The sequence below is a fragment of the Hemitrygon akajei genome, chromosome 3 (assembly GCF_048418815.1).
Source record: "Hemitrygon akajei chromosome 3, sHemAka1.3, whole genome shotgun sequence".
In the NCBI taxonomy this organism is placed as follows: Eukaryota; Metazoa; Chordata; class Chondrichthyes; order Myliobatiformes; family Dasyatidae; genus Hemitrygon; species Hemitrygon akajei.
In genome coordinates, this window is record NC_133126.1 from 52,615,423 (window position 1) to 52,639,590 (window position 24,168).

General features: G+C 40.1%; 1 protein-coding gene across 1 annotated transcript in view; it reads left to right on the forward strand.

Moving 5' to 3' along the window:
• ktn1 (kinectin 1) overlaps positions 1-24,168 on the forward strand; it is a 184,956-nt gene that overhangs the window by 32,718 nt on the left and 128,070 nt on the right. The window lies entirely within an intron of this gene.

Genomic DNA, 24,168 nt, shown 5'->3' on the forward strand with positions numbered 1-24,168 from the left:
TAATGACGCACAATCTCTTCAAATTAAAGTTGTGTCCCTGGCCTTTAATTACTAGATAACTTTATTGTTTAAAATAGTTGATTCGCTGACAGAAAGCTATGGGTAACTGTTTTCCTTAACATCATTAATGGCCAGAACGTGGGGAAAAATTGAAAATCCCCCCCCCCCCCCTTTTTAATGACGATTGGCATCTAGCACTAATAACGCACCGACCAAAACGCTTCATGTGCAGGTTGATTGTATTAAGCAACTTGCGAATAGTAATGACCTTATCGAGAGGAATGGAACTGGTACTCTGAGTATAATTGTACAAAATGTAGTATCGTTCTGCTTGCGGAAATACAATGGAATTACTGGACATTTTAAAGGGAGAAAGTCAGGAAATTAGGCAAGGGAATGAGCAGATTTTACTGGCATGATCGTTAGTTCAAATGCCAAAGCTGTACGTTAAAGAAGTTGTACATGAGTGTATCTGATTGGTGACAAATGAAATTGTTAATGAGACTTAAGATAACTAGGTTTCTTTTAATAGAAATAGCTGATCAAATACCATAATGCCAAAGTAAACAGCCAAAAAAATGAAGGAAAAATGGAGGGGGAACTAATCAGTAAAATATCCCGCAGGAAATGTATTACTCTATGAATTTAAGGTAAGTTAAAAGTGCTGGATAGGAATTTATGCATTTTCTGTGATATATAATGTGAACCTCTTGACCTATTGGGTGTATGTTGACTCAGTATAATCCCATTTTTCCACATTTCCCCGTTTAATTAAATGAGACCAGGCCCTTTAAAGCAACAAAGTATAACTGTAATGAAAGTATTCTTCTAAACCGACATGTTTCACAACTGGCAACTAGAAAATTAATTTGCCATTGGAACTCTTCTGTCAGAAATAGTTCTCTTGAGTCATGCTATAATTCTGCCTTCCTGAGAAGGATAAATAAACCTATTGTTGGCTTCTTAATCTCCAACCTGACAGATGTTGTAAATAACTCCCTTTTGGAGACTTAAGATTTTTCAAAAAAATCACAAAAGCTTGCATAAGTTGTAACTCATCATTTTCTGAAAATATATTTCTCAACCAGTTTGGGAGGGGGGGTGTTAATTTAATCTGAAGCACTTGTGCTGAATTATATTTGAATAAACTAAATAATGAACTTGATAAAATATTTATGGGTGAATATTTATTGTAGAATTAGTTGGTATGTGTATATCAATAGATTTTGGTTTAGAATAAAGAAATACCCTTTCAAAAGTATTTTGCATATTGAGATGATTGCATGTGTATCTGGTAAATATTAAAGTTTCTTGAAAACAGTATCTTTTAACATGCTTAGCACCTTTGTAAGGATAACTATTTTGGAGAGTATAAGTAACATGGGTTGAAGACTAATTAAGTATCTCACTTACCTGAAGCTTGTTTGATTATGGAATTGGATGAGCAAACTTCTGCCAGAAATTGGTTGTTGGTTATTTTCCTGTAAGGAAGTATAAAGGATCTGTTGGTGTTAGATAAGAGCAAAAAGTGGAGCATTTAAAAAGCTATGGATGAATTTTAATGATTGAGTGTTAGATTTTCTTTAAGTTAAACATGTATGGTTGGAATTTTTTGAGTCTCTATGAAGATCAAGTGAAATAACAATGGACATAATTCTCAATTTTTTTGATCTGCTTCAAATAATTATGTCACATTCTTGATATAATTAATAAAGTTGAGTCTACTTAATCTCTTTGTATAGTATTAAGAAAAATAACCAAGCTCATTTATCTCATTTCATATATACATACATGCATACGAAACAGGAGCAGGGGTGGGCCTTCTGGTTCATCAAGCCTGCTCTGCTGTTCAATAAGGTCATGGCTGATCTGACCATGGACTCGTCTCCACCTATCTGCCTTTTCCCCATAACCCTTAATTCCCCCTACTATGCAAAAATCTATCCAACCTTGTCTTAAATATATTTACTGAGGTACCCTCCACTGCTTCATTGGACAGAGATTCACCACTCTTTGGGGAAAAGCAGTTTCTCCTTTACTCTGTCCTAAATTTACTCCCTCGAATCTTGTGGCTATGTCCCCTAGTTTTAGTCTCACTTACCAGTAGAAACAACTTTCCTGCCTCTACCTTATCTATCCCTTTCATAATATTATATAAGATCTCCTCTGGTTCTTCTGAAAGACAGGTGGTGGTGTTTGATTTGAAATTTGTAAGTAATCAAAATTGAGGAGGTGCAGAGATTTAAGAATGATGGAGGAGATTTTAGAGTTACGCTGGAGGAAGAGCATGTGGGATTTGGACAAATATTTATCATAAAAATCATGGATGATGCATTATGAATGGAATGTATTAGGATATAGACAGCAGAGTTGTAAATTAAATTAATAATAAACATGAGAAATTCTGCAGATGTTGGAAATCCAAAGCAACACACAAAATGCTGGAGGAACTCAGCAGGTTAAGCAGCATCTATGGAAATGAACGAACAGTTGACATTTCAGGCCGAGACCCTTCTTCAGGACTGGAAAGGAAGGGAGAAGATGCCAGAATAAAAAAGTGGGGGAGCTGAAATTGGATAGGCGAAGCCAGGTGGGTAGGAAAGTTAAAGGGCTGGAAAGGAAGGGACCTGCGAGGAAAGTGGACTATAGGAGAAAGGGAAGGACATGGGGACCTGGGGGAGGTGATAAGAGGTAAGAGACCAGTGTGGGTGAATAGAAGAAGAGGAGAAGGGGGAGGAAATTTTATTTTTCAACCAAATGAGCACTTGATATTCTTGCCATCAGGATGGAGGCTACCCAGACAGAATATAAAGTGTTGCTTCTCCATCCTGAGGGTGGTCTCACCTTGGGACGAGGAGACCATGGACTGACATGTTAGAATGGGACTGGGAATCAGAATTAGAATGTTTGGCTACTGGAAAGTTGCGCTTGTGTCGGATGAAGCCGAGTTGCTCAACGAAGAGGAATATAGAGGAGGCTGCATTGGGAGCACTGTAAACAATAGATGACCCCAGCAGATTTGCAGGTGAAATGTTGCCTCACCTGGAAGGACTGTTTGGGGCCGTGAATGGAGGCGAGGGAGGAGGTGAAAGGGCAGGTGCAGCACTTTGGCTGCTTGCAGGGAGGGATGAATGGACAAGTGAATCACGGAAGGAGCGAGTCCTGTGGAGAGCAGAGAGAGGTTGGGAGGTAAAGGTATGTTTGGCAGTAGGATCCCTTTGGAGATGGTGAAAGTTGCGGAGGATAATGTGTTGGATGCGGAGACTCATGGGGTGGTAGGTAAGGACAAGAGGAACTCTCTGACTGACTGTAAAGGTGGTGGGAAAATGGGGTGAGCACAATGTTTGGGAAATGAAGGAGATGTGGATGAAGGCAGCATCGATGATGGAGGAAGGGAAACCCTTTTGAAGAAGAAGGACATATCTGATGTTCTGGAAAGGAAAGCCGCATACTGAGAACAGATGCAGCGGAGCCAAAGGAACTGAGGAAAGGGAATAACATTTTTACACGTGTTAGAGTGGGAAGAGGCATAGTCAAGAATATCATGGGAATATCAAGGTTTATAAAAGATGCTGGTCAACAGTTTGTCTCCAGAGATGGAGACAGAGATCGAGAAAGGGAAGGGAGATGTGACATGCAAGATGTATTGCCAGCCAATAGAACATAAATAATATAAGAAAACTGGAGCATAAATTGGCCATTGGCCCCTTAAGCCAATTCTGCCCTTGGTGTCACTTCCTTTCCTGTGCCAGTTCCCCATAGCCCTCAATTACCAAATCTAACAAGTTATTGATTTTCTCTTTAAATATCCTTATAGTTTGTGGCATAGAGAATTACAGAGATTCACCACTCTTGGCAAGTTGTTTTGTACACTTCATTTTTAGATGACTGCCTCCTAATCTTCTATATAAGCCCCTTCATTTTGATTCCCCCATAAGTGGGGATATCTCAATATCTGTACTGTCATACTTAAGGATTTTGTATGTTTCATTAAGATCACCCTCTTCTAAGCTCCAAAGAATATAGATCTAATTTATTTATTTATTTTTTTAGCTGCTCATGATAAGCCAACCCTCTCAGCCCAGGAATTAGCCTAATAAATCTCTTTTGGACTGCTTCCAATGCTAGTACAGTATATCCTTCCTTTAACAAGGGAACCAAAGGTGTGTCAGGACTCCTGCTGTGTGGTTACCTCATACAATGATAACAATATTTTCTTTTTGCTGAATTCTAGCCCTCTTGCAACCAAGTCCAAGATGTCATTTAGCTTCTGAACTATTTCACTTATTTGCAGTCTTTGTTCATTTAGATCATAGTTTTCCTTCAGATTTCTCTTACAAATGCATAACCTTGAGCTTTCCAACATTAAACCTCATTTGATGTGTTTTTGCCCACTCGTTCTATCTATATACAGTTGTAAAACCTTTATCCTTATTGCAAAATGCCTTCACACTTATTTTTGTGTCATTAGCCGAACTGGCTACCTTGAAATCTGTTGCATACTCCTAATTATTAATATATGTTGTTTGTAATTGTGGGTCAAGAACTGTTTCTTGGGGAGAATCAGGATGAACTCCACAATTCTACTAGTTACATCCTTTCTGACTGAAAAAGATCCTTTTATTCTAACTCTTCCATGTAGTATCCAGTCTACAAGACGTGCTCACACATTGAGTTGAGCTCTGATGCAAGGTTTCAAAATGAAATGTCCACAATTCCTTTCCTTCCACAGATGCTGCTCGACCCTTTGAGTTCTTCCTGCAGATTGTTTGTTTCTCCAGATTCCAGCCTCTGCAGTCTCTTGTGTCTCCATGCTACTGCTCTTCCCTTATCTTGTTCACCGTCCTCTGTGTGCAGATTGCAAATGAGTGAAGTACAGAGAGACAGATCTACGTTAACAGTTATTAGGCAGGTGCAGCAAGTAGTTCAGAAGATAAGTGACATCTTTGTCTTGGTTGTAAGAGGGTTGTAAATCAGCAAATGGAAAATATCATTATAGGCGTTTGAGGTACTGTGGAGAACACACCTAGAGTCCTGATACATTTTTGGTTCCCTTGTTAAAGGGAGGATATACTGTACTAGCAACAGAAGTAGTCCAAAAGAGATTTGTTAGGCTAATTCCCGGGATGAGAAGGTTGTCTTTTAATTTTGCCTGTTACATCTTCAAAGAATTTTATCTAACCTTCATGAAGTCACATTGGTTGGTTTGACTTCATCAAGCTTCTCTCAATGTTTATATCACTTATTTATTCTTCGATTTTAAAAACTCTAGTATTCTCTCAATGATATATTTTGATATTGTTGCAGGTAAATTTTTTCAGCTCCAGAGGAAATTGTATGTTATTGCTCGTGTTTTACTAATATTATTAGTAAATACAAATAAACAAGTAAAACCTGACAAGGAATTGGCCAAGAACCTCAATTCCATTATTCCCTTAACTTTTGTAGTTTTGACTATTTTGCTGGCTGTTTGGCCGTCTAGAAGTTAGTAAGATGAGAAACAGATATTTCCTCCCAGGAGCGAAGAAAAAGTCTGACAATTTACAGTCAGGAAAATGCAACATTTTCTGGAAAAATGGCAAGTTTGAAAACATGAGGGAATATTAAAAATACTTTAAATTTTAGTGTCTGGAAATTTTCATTAAATCATAACTAAAGTTAATGAAACAGCAACTAAGATCTAAACGGATTGAAAAATGACGCTCAAAGAGAAGTAAAACAACATAATCCTGTAATTTCAGAAAGAAATTGCATAGAAGTTGTGATCTGTATCATCATAAGAAATAAATAACTTGAGCTAGTCAATTTCTCAACATTATACAAAACACTGAACGTTAATTCTAATTAACTACCTTTATTTTGTATGCAAAATATTTAATGAAAAATATTTTGCTGTAAATATTTCAATTAATTTTGTCTAAATTATTGTTCTTGAGAGAGTTCCACCAGTTTTTATAAAATCAGAATTATACAGCACACAAACAGGCCCTTTTGGCCTACCTCATTCATGCTAATTGTGATACCTATCTACACTAATCCTATTACACTACATCTGTATTTAGGTCTGTATTTCTTCATCTTTTCCTATCAAAGTACTTGACCGAGTACATTTTAAGCATGTAATTTAAATGTACATTTTGACATTCTCCTAAATGATCAAGTGGCAACAGCCCGGTTCAGTAGATTTTAGCATCACTTTAAACACTTCACATGAAAATGGACCTTTGTTTTCTCTAGTTGTGTTCTTTCTTGTAAAAAATGTGTATTATTTATGTTTAATTTATATTTTTCTTGTGAATGCTGTTTTTATGCTATATGCCTGTGATGCTGCTGCAAGGAAGTTTTTCATTGCATCCATACATGTGTTGTCCATATGACAATAAACTTTGACATTAATCTGGGTCTAATTTTAAATTCATGGTTTTTGTTTGGGGCTCATCTACCAGAGCAATAGATTCTTTCAATCTACCCATTGATATCCTTTGACCATAAGCTTTTCAATCTCAGGTGACAGAAATGCAATTTGTGCAATCTGCTATCATCGTTTACTGCTTTGTTGTCATTTTAATGAATCTGTGTTCCATCTGCACGTTCTAAAATGGAGTAATTGCAAATAAATAAAAAAACACAAAATGCTGGCAGAACTCAGCAGGCCAGACAGGAGGTAATAACGACATTTCGGGCCGAAACCCTTCATCAGGAGTGAAGTAACATGGGATGGTCGAGGGGGGATATGAAGTGGGGGAGGGATAAAGTAGAGGGCTGGGAAGTTATAGGCTGGAGGGAAATGGGCTAGGGGAAAGGTGGAGAATTATGGGAAATAAAAGAGAAAGAAAGGTAGGGCTGGGGGGAGAGATTATAGTGAGGGGGGAAAAGAGAGAGAAAGAGAACCAGACTAAAATAATAGATAGGGATGGGGGTAAGGGGGGGGAGCAGGGGTATCAACGGAGGTCAGTGAGTTGGATGTTCATGCCGGCAGGAAGGAGGCTACCTGGGCGGGAGATAAGGTATTGCTCCATCGACCTGCATGTGGCCTCATCTTGACGGTAGAGGAGGCCATGGACAGACATGTCGGAGTGGGAGTGGCCTGTGGAATTGAAGTGTGTGGCCACAGGGAGATCCCGCCACTGCTGGAGGACTGAGCGCCGGTGTTTGGCGAAACGGTCTCCCAGTCTGTGGCGGGTCTCCCCAATGTATAAATGGCCACATCAGGAGCACCGGATACAGTATATCACCCCAGTTGACTCGCAGGTGAAGTGGTGCCTCACCTGAAAGGACTGTCTGGGGCCTGGGATGGTGGTGAGGGAAGAAGTGTGGGGGCAGGTGTAGCACTTCTTCCGTTTGCAGGGATGAGTGCCCGGAGGGAGGTCCGTGGGGAGGGATGGGGGGGATGAATGGACAAGGGAGTCGCGTAGGGAGCGATCCCTGCGGGAAGGCGAGAGTGGGGGGGAGGGGAAGATGTGGTTGGTGGTGGGATCACGTAGGAAGTGGTGGAAGTTACGGAGGATTATGCGTTGGATCTGTAGGCTGGTAGGGTGATAGGTGAGGACCAGGGGGACTCTATCCCTGGTGGGCTGGTGAGGGGATGGGGTGAGGGCAGAGGTGCGTGAAATACGGGAGATGCGATGGCGGGCAGAGTTGATAGTGGACGAAGGGAAGCCCCTTTCTTTAAAAAAGGAAGACATCTCCTTTGTCCTAGAATGAAAGGCCTCATCCTGAGAGCAGATGCGGCGGAGGTGGAGGAATTGAGAGACAGGGATAGCATTTTTGCAGGAGATGGGGTGGGAGGAGGAATAGTCTAGGTAGCTGTGGGAGTTAGTAGGTTTGTAGTAGATGTCGGTGGATAGGCTGTCTCCAGAGATAGAAACAGAAAGATCTAGAAAGGGGAGGGAGGTGTCGGAAATAGACCAGGTGAATTTGAGGGCGGGGTGAAAGTTGGAGGTGAAGTTAATGAAGTCGACGAGCTCAGCATGCGTGCAGGAAGCAGCACCGATGCAGTCGTTGATATAACACAAGAAAAGAGGAGGACAGATACCGGTGTAGGCTTGGAACATAGATTGCTCCACATGGCCGACAAAAAGGCAGGCATAGCTAGGACCCATGCGGGTGCCCATGGCCACACCTTTAGTTTGGAGGAAGTGGGAGGGGCCAAAGGAGAAATTGTTAAGGGTGAGGACTAATTCCGTGAGGCGGAGAAGAGTGGTGGTAGAAGGTGACTGGCTGGGTCTGGAATCCAGGAAGAAACGGAGAGCTTGGAGACCACTGAACTCATTTCTGCCTATCTCGACTCTGTTTTATCTCCCCTTGTTCAATCCCTTCCCACCTATGTCCATGATACTTCCCATGCTTTACATCTCTTCAAAGATTTCAAGTTCCCTGGCCCCCACCGCCTCATTTTCACCATGGACGTCCAGTCCCTATATACCTCTATCCCCCACCAAGAAGGTCTCCAAGCTCTCCGTTTCTTTTAAAGAAAGGGGCTTCCCTTCGTCCACTATCAACTCTGCCCTCCATCGTGTCTCCTGTATTTCACGCACCTCTGCCCTCACCCCATCCCCCCACCAGCCCCTGGTCCTCACCTATCACCCTACCAGCCTACAGATCCAACGTATAATCCTCCGTAACTTCCACCACTTCCTACGTGATCCCACCACCAACCACATCTTTCCCTCCCCCCCACTCTCGCCTTCCCGCAGGGATCGCTTCCTACGCAACTCCCTTGTCCATTCATCCCCTGCATCCCTCCCCATGGACCTCCCTCCGGGCACTCATCCCTGCAAACAGAAGAAGTGCTACACCTGCCCCCACACTTCTTCCCTCACCACCATCCCAGGCCCCAGACAGTCCTTTCAGGTGAGGCACCACTTCACCTGCGAGTCAACTGGGGTGATATACTGTATCCGGTGCTCCCGATGTAGCCATTTATACATTGGGGAGGCCCACCGCAGACTGGGAGACCGTTTCGCCGAACACCAGCGCTCAGTCCTCCAGCAGGTCCTCGGATCTCCCTGTGGCCACACACTTCAATTCCACAGACCACTCCTACTCCGACATGTCTGTCCATGGCCTCCTCTACCGTCAAGATGAGGCCACACGCAGGTCGATAGAGCAATACCTTATCTCCCACCCAGGTAGCCTCCTTACTGCTGGCATGAACATCCAACTCACTGACCTCCGTTGATACCCCTGCTCCCCCCCCTTACCCCCATCCCTATCTATTATTTTAGTCTGGTTCTTTCTCTCTTTTTCCCCCCTCACTATTATCTTTTCCCCCAGCCCTACCTTTCTTTCTCTTTTATTTCCCATAATTCTCCACCTTCCCTCTAGCCCATTTCCCTCCAGCCTATCACTTCCCAGCCCTCTACTTTATCCCTCCCCCACTTCTTATCCCCCCTCGACCATCCCATGTTACTTCACTCCTGATGAAGGGTTTCAGCCCGAAACGTCGTTATTACCTCCTCCCATTGATGCTGTCTGGCCTGTTGAGTTCTGCCAGCATTTCATGTTTTTTTAATTTATTTACAGCATCTGCAGATTCACTCGTGTTGTAATTGGAAATAAACATTTTATGGCGTATAACTAAAGCTCTGTAACAGCCATTCCTTTTTATCATTGTCTTCTTCAGATGTAATCCCCATTCTCACACTTGTATTGGTGGCGACATGTTGCTTGATGTCACCCAGGTCAATGGTAGTTCATGAAAGTAGGAGGGAAAAAAACAACAGTATCTCATAATCTGGATTTGGTTAATTCACAACAAAAATTCATAAACTGCACTCTGAAGCATTTCCTTTGGAGAATAATGTGATCTCTCATTCTACATTTGAACTTCAAACCATTGAATTACACAAGTTCTTATGATAATTGATTGCATCTGAGACGAGAGGTATTAAGGAAACTTGAACTTCATTGTTTTTGAATAAACAACTCTCAATAAATCCAAATTTTCTCAATTGTATCTTATATGGTACATTTGACTGCACAAATTTTTAATGCTGTGTCACTCCAAAATATACACCTCAAGTGAATTTATTTCAACAAAAATTTCCTTAAACTGGTCATAAGATATGAAATTTTAATGAGTTGCTAATATTAGCCTGGATTGAAGATTAGTGCCAAAGAATGCAGTACAGAGTTACAACCTTGTTATTTTTTTTTCCTGTCAGGTTTGGCCCAATATGAATAAAATAACTTGTACATTATATTATGATAAATTATTAGTGAAATTCTCTCATACTGTATTGCGGTCAGCATTCTTCAGTACAGTTAAATATTTACACTGCATTTCATCTGAACACAACACACACACACACACACCTGAAAGTTTAATGAGTCAATATTGTTTTCTGGTCCAAGTGATTGTGGACTTTGAATCCCAAAGAGATAAAGGAAAAGTTTTCTATTGACTTGTAAGGTGTAACTTGAATTATTAGAGGCAATCTAAATACCTTTTGTACACCACTTAAAGAAAACTTAGCTCTATTTTGCTGAGCAGTTTCCTTTCTCATCAATATTGACAACTGTTTGATCATATTGATCTGTTCATTTGTGTTTGCATCACTATTTCCCAAAAAACAAAACTAACATGTTCAAAATCCCATAGTTAAATTTCAATTCTAACATTTTCCTTTTGCTGAAACTTGGCTCTTTGTTTCCATGTTCATGTTTTCATAATCAAAGTAGCTTTGTTTTATGAATATGAAATCAGGAATGTTTTGTTATTTTATGAAGACTATGTTCATTCATATTCTACTTTCAGTCTGTTTGCATGTTCCAATTTATAATACAAAACTAGATATAGTTTTGGTTGTTTACTAGCTAGGCTTGTAACTTTAAAAATTTTTTTTTATTAGTTTTTCAAAACATTTTACAAAATTAAAAACCCCAAATCCCAATGAGGAGCATTAATACAGTGCGAGATTAAGCATACAATAACAATATGCTACAAAGGAAGAGAATTTAACAAAAAAGCACCTAAATTAAAGACAAGTGAGCTTAGTGTCCTCCCCAAGCCCCACAACACAAGAAAAAAAACAACAACTCCAGACCAACCACCACACAGTATAGAGAGTATAAGTCCGGACAGTCAAACTCCCAGACTGTGAATACACTTAGCAACAGAGGATAATAATGCCTACTACCAGAAAAAAAAGGGAGCTGAAAGCAAGGGACCGAAAAGAAGAAAAAAAAAGAGAAAAAAAAACCCCTAGTCAGGAGGAAGGTTATGAAAGTACTCGATAAAAGGTCCCCAGACCTTATGGAACTTTAGATCCGAATTAAGAACTGAATAATGAATTTTTTCGAGGTCCAAGCAGGCCTAATGAGGTCTGCTCGATCTGCACGGGATCTTCTATTGAGATTTGCTGTGTAAGAGATTATTTGACCCCTCAGATATGCTTTCATGGCATCCCAGACAATCTGGGATGGCACTTCAGGTGATGTATTAGTGTTAAAATAAAAGGTTATCTGATCCTTAATAAATTTTACAAAATCATCATCCAATAATAAAGTTGAATCAAACCGTCAGTGTTTATTCCTCTGAGGGAGACCAGGAGAGTTCAGAGAGAGGGTAATTGGGGCATGGTCAGAAATCAGTATACTCTGATAGTCACAAGAGTGGGCAAATGGGATAAGTTGGTTATCGAGTAAGAAATAGTCAATTCTAGTGAAGGTATGGTGAACATGTGAGAAAAAAGAATAATCTCTCTCCGTAGGATGGAGGAAACACCATATATCAGAGATACCAAAATTAGAGAGAAACGATTGAATAGCTAAGGCAGATTTAGTAGGTGATCTGGTAATAGAGGACGATCGGTCCAGTTTAGGATCCAACCAACAGTTGAAGTCACCACCCAGTATAAGAGAGTATGAGTTTAAGTCTGGTAGTGAGGAAAAAAACCGTTCAAAAAAGTTAACATCATCAAAGTTGGGGGCATACAGGTTTGCTAGTGTAACTTAAGTGTTATATAGTTTACCAGAAACAATAATAAAACAGCCATTTGTATCAGATATTTTATTATGGAGTTCAAAAGGAATATTTGAGTTAATAAGAATGGAAACTCCCCTAGCTTTAGCGGCAAAGGATGAATGAAAATGCTGACCCGCCCACTTTGACAGAAGCCGGGAGTTATCAGAACAACGAATATGAGTTTCTTGAAGGAAAGCAATGTCAGCTTTGAGTTGTTTAATATGTGAGAATACCTTCCTCCTTTTAACTGGGTGGTTCAATCCCTTTACATTCCAGCTCACGAATTTAAGTGCACTAGCCATTATCAATTACTAATGCATAAAAGGCAGCAGGCATATAAAAAGTCAAGCAGTACAATAGCAGTCTGGGAGCAGAGATGTAAACATAGATTCGTAAGGTCAAAATATAAACATGTCCTAAGCAATAAAGAGATGTTGGAACTGGAAAACCCACCCCACTCGCACAACCCAAAACTAGACGGCTACCAAAACAAGTAGCTAGCTCTACCAAAAAAATTAACCCAAATACAACTTCCAGATCTGTGTCATTAACAACAGTTCCGTATAAATACTATAGCAAATAATAACTAGTTTATGCACTAGAAAACATAACTACAGATTAGAACACCTTCTGCAGAAATATAAAACTTAATACAGAGAAAATCGGAAGAAAACCAAAACTAACCTACCCGCGAAAAATTATAGAAGAATAAAGTAAGAGAAAGGGGGAAAAAAAAGGTAAGAAGGAAAAAGAAAAAAAGAGGAAAGGGAAAATTATAACTTCAAGACGAGTATTTATCAACCGTTTACAGAGAAGGGAGAAAAAAATTCAGAGATTTGAAAAAAAAAGGGTGAAGAAAAGAAAAAGATAAAATAAATAAATATTTAAAACAAAGGAAAAATAAATCGGCAGTTGAACTGTGAACCGACAAACAGGGAGGCCTTCACTAAAGACTTCGAACCTCCAAAACAAGTTAGAGTTAGTGTAGAACTCTGTAGGTAAAGTTATACAAGAATAAAAATAGATTACACACACACCAAATCCCGGGAGAGATTGTCAACAGCCCTTAAAGTTTCAATGAATAATGTCTGAGTGATTCAAGTGAATTCCGAGTCCAAAGAAAGTAATTTTACTACGAGGAGTACTTATCCACCATTTTAGGAGGTCCGATCAGATTCCGAAAATGACTGGATAGCTGGAAGACTTGCCACAAATGCTTCAGCTTCCTTCGCTGATTTGAACCACTTGAATTTGGCTTGTATCTTGTGAAATAAATTCACAGTTATTATTGAAGAATTCTTCAGTACTTTACCTGTTATGGCTCATGTTATCTCTGACTGCCTCTGGGATACAGCTACAACACTATTACTTTATCAATCTCTCTTGTTTTCTATTTTGTTAAATTTGTATTTGCTTCAATGTTTCTTATTCATATGATTTACAATGTTAAAGCAAATAACCAGCATAATTATATGTTGCTGTCCCAATTATACGGAGTGGTGCAAATAGAGTATTTGAGCTTTAAAGCTCTGTGCCAATTGCAGATGTTATTCCCTTTCTAAAATTCACACGCGTGATTAACTTCTTAATAAAGCTATACCATTAATAGTAACTTGCAACCAGTGCCCATAAGCAGATTGTGTGATTTGCAACTTGAAATTAAAATAACTTAATTCGGTCATACTGACCTGAAGTTAACTCCATTTAACGATTGAACACGATAAATTACTTAGCAGAGAGCATGTAGAATGATTACTCTGTAGAATGTAGATATTTTTATAAATAAATGATTATTAACAACAAATCACGTGTAGTACAAGAGGAAATAATGCATTGGATCACAATTACGCTAAGATCAAGAGAGTCTCGCCCACACTTTGGGAAGTCTGATCACCTGGCTGTACTACTTCCTGAGTATAGGCAGAGACTGGAGCCTGCAGCACCAGTAGTGAGGATCAAGAAGATATGGACCAGGGAAGCACAGGAGCATTTAATGGACTGCTTTGAATGGGAAGACCAGACTATATTCAGGTAGTCATCTTCAAGTCTGGATGAATATATGCTGCAGTTACTGACTTCATTAAAACCTGTGTGGATGAGTGTGTGCCTATGAAAACTTGCTGTACATTTCAAAGCAAAAACAGGAATGAAACAGGAGGTTCATAGTCTGCTGAGGGCTGGATCTGTGGCATTTAAGTCTGGTGACCAGGTCTGTACAAGAAAACCAGGTATGACCATTTCAAGAGCCAAGAAGCAATTCTGTGAGATGTTGGAGGCGACATCGGATGCACGTCAACTCTAGCAAGGTTTGCAAGCCGTTACTTCCTACAAAGCAAAACCCCAACATCATGAATGGCAGTGATGCTACACTACCAGATGAGAAGGAGAATAAAACCAGAGCTATGAGATCTCCGGTTGAAGACCGACATCAGGCTCTTTCAAGAGGGTAAAACCTCGCAAGGCGGTAGGGTCTGATGGAGTACCTGGTAAGGCTCTAAAAACCTGTGCCAACCAATTGGCTCGGTTTTCAGACATCTTTAATCTCTCATTGCTATGGTTGGAAGGTCACACCTGCTTTAAAAGGGCAACAATTATCCCAGTGCGCAAGAAGAGCAGCATAAGCTGCCTGCATGACTATTGCCCGATAGCACTCAAACCTGTGGTAATAAAATGCTTTGAGAGATTGGTCATGGCTAAGATCAGCACCTGTTTCAGCAAGAATCTGGACCCCTGCAATTTGCCTATCATCACAATAGATCTACAGCAGACATGATCTCAATGGCTCTCCACATGGCCTTGGATCACATGGACAATACAAATACCTATGTCAGAATGCTATTTATTGACAATAGCTCAGCATTTACCACCATTATTCCTACAGTCCTGATTGAAAAGCTACAGAACCTAGGCCTCTGTACCTTCCTCTACAACTGGATCCTCAAGTTCCTAACCAGAAGACCACAATCTATATAGATTGTAAACAACATCTCCACCTTGCTGACAGTTAACACTGGCGCACCACAGGGATGTGTGCTTTGCCCAATGCTGTACTCTCTCTGTACTCATGACTGTGTGGCTAGGCATAGCTCAAGCACCATCTATAAATTTGCTGAAGTTCAGATGGTAACAAGAGGGCGTACAGGAGGGAGATATACCAGTTAGTTGAATGGTGTTGCAGCAACATCTTTGCACTCAAAGTCAGCAAGACCAGAGAGCTGATTGTTGACAGCAGAGAGGTTAAGATGAGGGAACATAAACCAATCCTCATAGAGTGGTTAGAAGTGAAGAGAGTGAGCAATTTCAATAACTCCAAGGAGCTAACCTGGATGCAATATATTGATGCAGCTATAAAGAGGGCAAGATAGCGACTATGTTTCATTAGGAATTTGAAGACATTTGGTTTGTCAGCTAAAACACTTGAACATTTCTACAAATGTATCATGAAGAGCATTCTGGCCGGCTGCATCACCATCTGGTTTCAATGGGGCTACTACACGAGATTGAAGTAATTTGCAGAAACTTGCAAAATTAGTCAACTCCATCATGGATACTTGCCTCCACAGTGTCTACGACATCTGCAAGGGGCAGTGCCTTTGAAAGGTGGTGTCCATCATTAAGGCCTCCCAGCACCCAGGACATGCCCTCTTCTCGTTGTTACCATCAGGAAGGAGGTACAAAAGCCTGAAGGCACACACTCAGTGATTCAGGAACAGCTTCTTCCCCTCTGCCATCCAGTATCTAAATGGACAGTGAATCCATGAACACTATCTCACTCCTTACTAATTTATGTTTTTTCTGCACTGCTTATTTTAACTTAATTATTTAAGATATATACTTATATAATTCAGTTTTTCTCTATTTATTATCATGTATTTCATTGTACTGCCGCTGTAAAGTTAATAAATTTCACGACACATGCCAGTGATATTAAACCTGATTCTGATTCTGATATGCATCACTTTATGTATGCTAAAGCTAGTTCTTTGCTTTTACATATATTTGGATGATTCATGGACATGAAGTCCCTTGGAATGTCAATGAGAGAGTAAATATTCTGGGGCATATCTAGGCTGTTGAATAGTGTAAAATGCCTAAAATGCAACCTGCTTAACCTAAGACACTGACTATACCTTCCACGAAGTCTGCCTGATCTGTTAATTTTTTTCAGTATTTTCTATTTTGTAATGGAAAATACAGTTCACATTTGTTAGATTTCTTAATATTAGCAGCACACTTTATTTACTAATTTGGCTCCATTCCTCATCTCAAGGCCCCTCACTGTCTTCTCCAAGCTTGGACAAAATCAAAAACTCAACAGTAAGAAAACACACCTGCCAGTTGGTTGGCACAGATTCTCACAGCCCTACCTGGAACCTTATTGGGGCCTATTGGCTTGCGAAGGTTCACCTTCTTGAAAGAGAATTGGACATCGTCCTTCGAGATGGAGATCACAGAGTCACTGAGTGCTGCAGGGATCCTCATAGCTATAGTTTTATTCTCCTTTTCGAAGTGTGCATTAAAGGCATTGAATTGATCTGGGAGTGAAGCATCACTGCCATTCATCATGTTAGGTTTTACTTTGTTGGAAGTAATGGCCTGAAAACCCTGCCAGAGTTGAGGTGTATCCGATTCTGCCTCTAACCTCATTCAGAATTCTTATTTTACTCAAAAGATAGCTCTCCATAAGTTGTACCTGGTCTTCTGGTATAGTTCTGATTCACCAGACTTGAATGCCACATTTCTAGCCCTCAGCAGACTATGACTCTCCTGGTTTATCCCTGGCTTTTGATTCAGATATGTCATTTTGTCAAAAGAATTTCAGGATGTATATTGTATACATTTCCTGGACATTAAATGTACCTTTGAAAACTACTTGTTGTTACTGACCTGTAGCCACAGTATCTATATGACTGATTCTCTTGAGTTTCTGGTGAATCCAGGATTTAGATGGTTGGAGACTTGATAATGATAATACTATTGAATGGCGGGGATATGTGGTTGGGCTCTCCCTCGTTAGAGATAGTCATTACCTGGCACTTTTTTTTGACACTAACAAGATTTGTCACTTATCAGTCTGTGATGAGAGGCTGTTTGATCAAGCTGGAGAATTTAGTTCAAATGGCTTTGTGTCATGGACCCAACATTTTTCATGGAAATTGAAAAAAAAATTACAGGAGGGGTTGCAAATCTTTGGTGTTTTCTCCCTAAATTGTTAAAGTAAAAAAAAAGTTAATTTCTATTATCAAAGTATATATATGTCACCATATACAACCCTGAGATTCATTTTCCTATGGGCATAGAATAGTAACTATAACAGGATCAATGAAAGATAAACCAGAGTGTTAAAGATAATAAACTGTTCAAATGCAAATATAAATAAATAGCAATAAATAATGAGAACATGAGATAATGAGATAAAGAGTCCTTAAAGTGAGATCATTGGTTGTGGGAACATTCAATTGTTGGGCAAGGCAGTATAGTTATCCCCTTTTATTCAATAGCCTGATAGTTGAGTAGTAAATATTCTTGGAACTGGTGGTGTAAGGTGTGGGGCTCTTGTACCTTCTATCTGATGGCAGCAGCAAGAAAAGAGTGTGGCCTGGGTGAGGGTGATCTCTGATGATGGATTTTAGTCCATTCGAGACTGAAATCTATTGAATTTTGGAAGACATCGACATTGGGGGGAAAGTGGACTTGAAGCATGGGATTAGTTAAATCATGTTGTACATAGATGTGTGCCTGAGAAACTGTATAACCAATGCAAACTTGCACTAGTGAGGGCATGAATGATAATTTCTCTAGGTCATTTTGAAATGTTGTAAAATTTACTGTCCATCTAACTGAGATGATAGGGCCTCCATTTAATGTGTTATTGAAAGACAGCACCTCAAACTTTACAGCATTCCCTGAGTAGAGTACTGGAATAATACACACAATGTACTCGAAGAACTCAACAGGCCGGGCAGCATCTATGGAAAAGAGTAAACAGTTAACGTTTCGAGCTGAAACCATTCTTCAGGACGAGCCTGAAATGTCGGCTATTTACTCTTTTCCACAGGCCAAGGCCCTTCCTCGGTGCTTGCCCCAAATATTGACTGTACTTTTTTCCATAGATGCTGCCCGGCCTGCTGAGTTCTTCCGGCGTTTTGTGAGCGTTGCTTTGGATTTCCAGCATCTGCAGTTTTTCTTGTGTTTGTGAGAGTACTGGTGTATTGGTATAATGTTCTGAATTCCAGTTACAGGAGTGGACCTGAACCTGGAGCCTACAAAATTCCTACCAATGAGCAACAATATTTTGTACAATTTTTGTTCAGTTTTGAGAATCTGAAATCACTTAAGTTTTTAAAAATGGCATGACTGAAAACCTCTTAAATGTTACTAGTTATAATGTATGTTACTTTAGAGGCCACTGATCTTCAGTTTGGTGAGGCATTAACAAGTATTTTTTTCAAAGTGTGTTTATATTTAAATGCTTTAAATATGTTTATGAGCACTTGCATTTAGTTGTGTGGCCATTTTATTGGATTTCCTGTTGTGCTTGGCAAACATTGTTTAATCTTTCTTTCATAAGTCAAGGAAAGAATGCTAAAAGAATTTGAAACATCTTCCAAAAGACCAGTATAACACACACAAAATGCTGGAGGAATTCAGCAGGCCAGGCAGCATCTATGGGGGAAAAAGTTTGGTCGATATTTGGGGCAAGCCCCCGAAGAAGGGCCTTGGCCTGAAACATCAACTGTTTTCCATAGATGCTGCTTAGCCTGCTGAGTTCCTCCAGCAGTTTGTGCTGTTGCTTGGATTTCCAGCATCTGCAGATTTTTTTCTTGTTTGTTGTCTGCAAGACCAGCCTTTGTTACCTCATTTGTGTTTTCTTTAGGGCAGATACTGGTGTCAAAATGTCTATATTGTGTATAGATGCAGACTTGACTGGGGATTGTGATAGAAATTGCTTTAATTTGAATCACAGCTGAATACTTTCCCTAAGTGTCTCTTGTCTGTCCAGTGTAGATTAAATACTCTGAGGAATTCCACTGACATGAGGAAATTGTTTTTTTTGTGATGAATTTGTAAATTAACATCTGTAAAAGCTAATCCAAGAATGAAAACTAGCATTTCCAAATTATAATGTATTTGGGTTTATAATTCTCATCAGCCAACAAATCTTTGTTTCAGAACTTTTCTGTATCTTTACATTGTCATTGATTCAGATTGCATTTCATAAATCTGTTGCTCACTGGGTTAAATTCGGACCTCTCGGTGTTGTATTGAGTTTGCACGTTCTCCTTGTAACCACATGGGTTTCCTCCTACATTCCCAAAGGTGTAGGTTAATAGGCCACTGAAAATTTTCTCTTCTGTATATGATTCACTACTACAATAATTAAACATTATTGCAGGCAAAATGTTAGTGAGTTGATGGGAATATGTAGAGAATAGGTTACAGAGAAAATGATTGGGAAGTGGAATTCCCAATGTGGAATATGTGGAATTGTTCTGTGAGCTGGTATAATGGGCTGAAATGGCTTATTGTCATAAAGAAATATGATTAAAATAGTACCACACTAATTCCCTTTCCTGCAGCCAGCTACCATATCAAGCCCCTGTCCATAAGGATAAGACACATGCCTGAAGGTTTACACAATCTTGATGTTCATAATCAAATACTACCACCTGCATTGTTGTCTGAGAGTAAATGTTCAGCCAGGGGAGAATGTTGCCAAGGAGCAATGATTTGAGATAATTGGATTCCCTTTGATAATGTGGTGCTGAAATTGACAAAAGTTGCAGCACTGGAGGTAACAACAGCACCACATTTCTAAAGAATCCTTTTGGTGTACAATATTTGGAAGTTTTTAATGTAGTTGTTCAAACTGTCATCTTTTGTTTACCCCAAATCTCAAGGGGGAAAAAGGCAATGAAAGTGACTTGGTAATTGTTAGCCCTTTGCGGTGATAGACAAACTGGAACCTCATGATGGCTTTCTCAAGTACTTCCATGGTGTTTTCTATTATCACAGGCTTCTATCATTTTGCAATGATCTTTGGTTCAAATTGCTGGACAGAATTCTGGTGATTATTGAGTCTACACAAAATTACAACTAAACTAATAGATTACATATAACAACAACCTACTAAATGTAGTAAGTCGTAAATAAACTGTGAACTACAGTACCTTGCAATGTCTTGCAAATGTAGTAAATTTATCTAGAATAATAGTTGAATGTTTTTGTTTTTAAATGATCCAAAACTCAACCTGCAGATGTCATGGATTTTTTTACTTTTAATGTTTACATTTCTTTGGCTAATTTGTTCATTGAATGTATGAATATTGTAACCATCCTGTTTAGCATATTGTGATTGTATAGCTTCCAGTTCAAGGTGCCATAGCAATCCTCTGTTGACAATGTTTGACTAGTGGGTGACCAGTTTTTGGGTGAATGTCTTCATTGTTGCCAGAGTCCACACGTGTGCCTGATGTATCCTCTTTCATGTGGGTTGCATTCCACTAATTCCATTTACGGTTTGTTCTGGTAGCCAATTTCCCAGTCAGATGGTCCTGGTTCCCCATCCATTGGTTTGGATCTTGTTAATCCAGGCAACATCCCAGCTGGCATGACTCTTCTTGTTCTTGTCATCCTCATCCAGAGATTTTTGTGGGCAGATGTCAGATAAATATAGTATTCATGCATTAGCAAAGGCAAATAAAATTAAGGCAAGGACAAGCAAGGAAGCAGTTGTTAGAGTGGGGAGGCTTTGATTTATCAGGCTTGGGCAAGGTACGGATCTGGTATGTTTCTGCTACATTCTTCATTCTTTATCTGTTAGTACAAAGTTGGAGCAGTGAAGATGGCTGCAGAGGCTGTGTTGTGTGAGATATGGAATGCTGGGAGACCCTTCAGCCTCCTGGATAGCCACATCTGCTCCAGGTGCACCATGCTGCAACTCAGAGAACGTGTTAAGAAACAGGAGTTGCTGCTCAATGACCTTCAGCTCGTATGGGAAACTGAGGAGATGACGAATAGGAGCTACAGGGAGGTAGTCACCCCGAAGTTGCAGTGGGAAGGTACCTGGGAGACTGTCAGGAGAAAGAAAGGAAATGGGCAGCCAGTGCAGAGTACCCCTATAGGAATTCCCCTCAATGATAAGTACACTATTGAGGGGGACAACTTACTGGGAGAGCTGCACCGACTGGGTCTCTGGAACGGAGTCTTGTGGTATGGCTCAGAAAAGAAAGGTGGAGAAGAGGACTGCAGTTGAGACAGGGAATTCCATAGTTGGAGTAAACATGAGATTCTGTGGAACACGATAGGTGCCAGTGTCAGTAATGACTTGGATCTTGTCAGTGACATTCCAAATGGGCAGGGTGAGCAGCCAGAGATCTTTTTACATATTGGCACCAATTACATAGGTGAGAAAAGCGAGGAGGTCCTGAAGAAAGAATTTAGGGAGCTAGGCAGAAAGGTGAAAAACAGGACCTCCAGGGTAGTAATTTCTGGATTGCTGTTTGTGCCACACACCTGTGAGACTAAGAATAGGATGATCTGGCAGATGAATGCATGCCTGAGGAACTGGTGAGGGGGGCACCATTTCAGATTTCTGGATCACTGGGATCTCTTCTGGCTATGACCTGTACCAAAGGGACTGGGGGACCAATATCCTTATGGGCAGTGGGTGGGGGGGGGGGGGGGGTTGCAGACAAGACCAATATTCTCGTATGCAGGTTTGCTAGAGCAGTTAGGGTTGGGTTTAAACTAATTTGGTAGTAGAATGGGAGCTGGAGTGATAGGACTGAGGATGGGGCTGTTAGTTTACAAGCTGAGACAATGTGTAGTCAGACTATCAGGACAAACGGGTAAAATAATAGGACAAAATTGCAGTCAGTGGGATGAATAGAGGTGTTAAAAAGGGACAAAATCGAAAAGGGTGTTGGATACAGGATTGAAAGTTTTAGATTTGAGTGCACACAATATACACAATAAAATAGATGATCTTTTAGCACAGTTAAAGATTGGCAAGCATGATGGTATTGACAGGCTTCACTGAGTCATGGCTGAACGAAGATTATTGTTGGGAGCTTAACATCAAAGGATACACATTGTATTGAAAGGACAGGCAGGTAGCTAAAGGGGGTGGTCTGGCTCTGCTGATAAAAAATATAATCAGTTCCTTAGAAAGAGATGGCATAAGATCAGAAGACATCCAATCTTTGTGGGTAGAGTAAAGAAACTGCAAGGATTAAAAGACCCTGATGGGAGCGATATACAGGGCTCTGAAAAGTAGCCAGGATGTGGGTTACAAATTACAATGGGAGATAGAAAAGGCTTGTCAAAAAGGCAATGTTATGATTGTTATAGGGGATTTCAATATGCAGGTAAATTGGGAAAATGAGTTTGATGGAAAGAGAATTCATGGAATGCCTAAAAGAAGGATGTTTAGAGCAGCTGTGGTTGAGGCCACTAGGGGATCAGCTATTCTGGATTGGGTGTTGTGTAATAAATGAGATTTGATTAGGGAGCTTACAGTAAAGGAACCCTTAGGAGACAGTGATCAATATGTGATAGAATTCACCATTCAATTTCAGATGGAGAAGCTGAAGTCAGATATATCAGTATTACAGTAGCATGAAAGAGGAGCTGGCCAGAGTTGATTGGAAGGGGATACTAGCAGGGATGACAGCAGAGCAGCAATGGCTGAAGTTTCTGGGAGTAGCTCGGAAGGTGCAGAATGGATACATTCCAAAGAAGAAGTATTCTAAAGGTAGGATGTGGGTGACAAGGGAAGTCAAAGCCAAAATAAAAGCCAAAGAGAAAGCATATAAGAGAGCAAAAATTAGTGTGCAGTTAGAGGATTGGGAAAATTAAAAACAAACAGAAGACAGCTAAAAAGACTATGGGAGAGAATGATGAAATATGAATATAAATTAGCCAACAATATCAAATCGGACACTAAAAGTTTTTTCAGATCTATAAAGAAGAAAAGAGGCATGAGTAGATTTTGGACCACTGGAAAATGATGCTGGAGAGGTAGTAATGGGGGGAAAAGGAAATAGCAGATTAACTGAATAAATATTTTGCAATTGCTTTGCACTGTGGAAGATACTTAGCAGTATGCCGGTAGTTCAAGAGTGTCAGTGGGCAGAAGTGAGTGCAGTTGCAAGTACTAGGGAGATGGTGCTTGGGAAACTGGAAGTAGATAAGACACCTGGACCAGATGGACTACATCACAAGGTTTTTAAAGAGGTGGGTGAAGAGATTATGCAGGTATCAGTAATAATCTTTCAAAAGTCACTAGATTATGGCATGGTCTGGAGGACCGGAAAATTGCAAAAGTCACTCCAGTCTTCAGAAGGAAGGGAGGAAGAAGAAAGGAAATTAGAGGCCCATTAACCTGATCTCAGTGGTGGTGAAGATGTTGGAGTTAATTGTTAAGGAAATGGTTTCAGGGTACTTGGAAGCACATCATAAAATATGCTGTAGTCAGCATGGTTTCCACAAGGGCAAATCTTGCCTGACAAATCTGTTAGAATTCTTTGAGGAAATAATAAGCAGGATAGAGAAAGGAGAGTCAGTGGATGTTGTGTACTTGGGTTTTCAGAAGGCGTTTGACAAGGTGACCACATGAGGCTGCTTAACAAGTTAAGAGCCTGGCTTTACAGGAAAGATACTGTAGATGGATAGAAGATTGCCTGACTTGCAGACAGCAAAGAGTGGGAATAAAGGGAGTTTTTTCTGAATGGTTGCCGGTGACTAGTGGTATTCTGCAGGGGTTAGTGTTGGGACCATTTCTTTTTTACATTATATGTCAATGATTTGGGTGATGGAATTAATAGGTTTGCTGACAAGTTTGTGGATGATATGAAGATAGGTGGATGTTCAGTAGTGTAGAGGAAGCAGGAAGGCTGCAGAAGGTCTTGGACTGATTAGGAGAATGGGCAAAGAAGCAGCAAATATGATAGTGTTGGAAAATGTACAATCGTAGTCTTTGGTAGAAGGAATAACGCATAGACAGTGGATTTGGGAGTCCTCGTACAGGATTTCCTAAAGGTTAGTTTGCAGGTTGAGTCAGTGGCGAGGAAAGGCAAATGCAATGTTTGCGTTCATTTCAAGAGTACTAGAATATAAAAACAAGGATATAATGATGAGGCATTATAAGGCACTGGTGAGGCCTCAGTTGGAGTATCATGCACAGTTTTAGGCCTCTT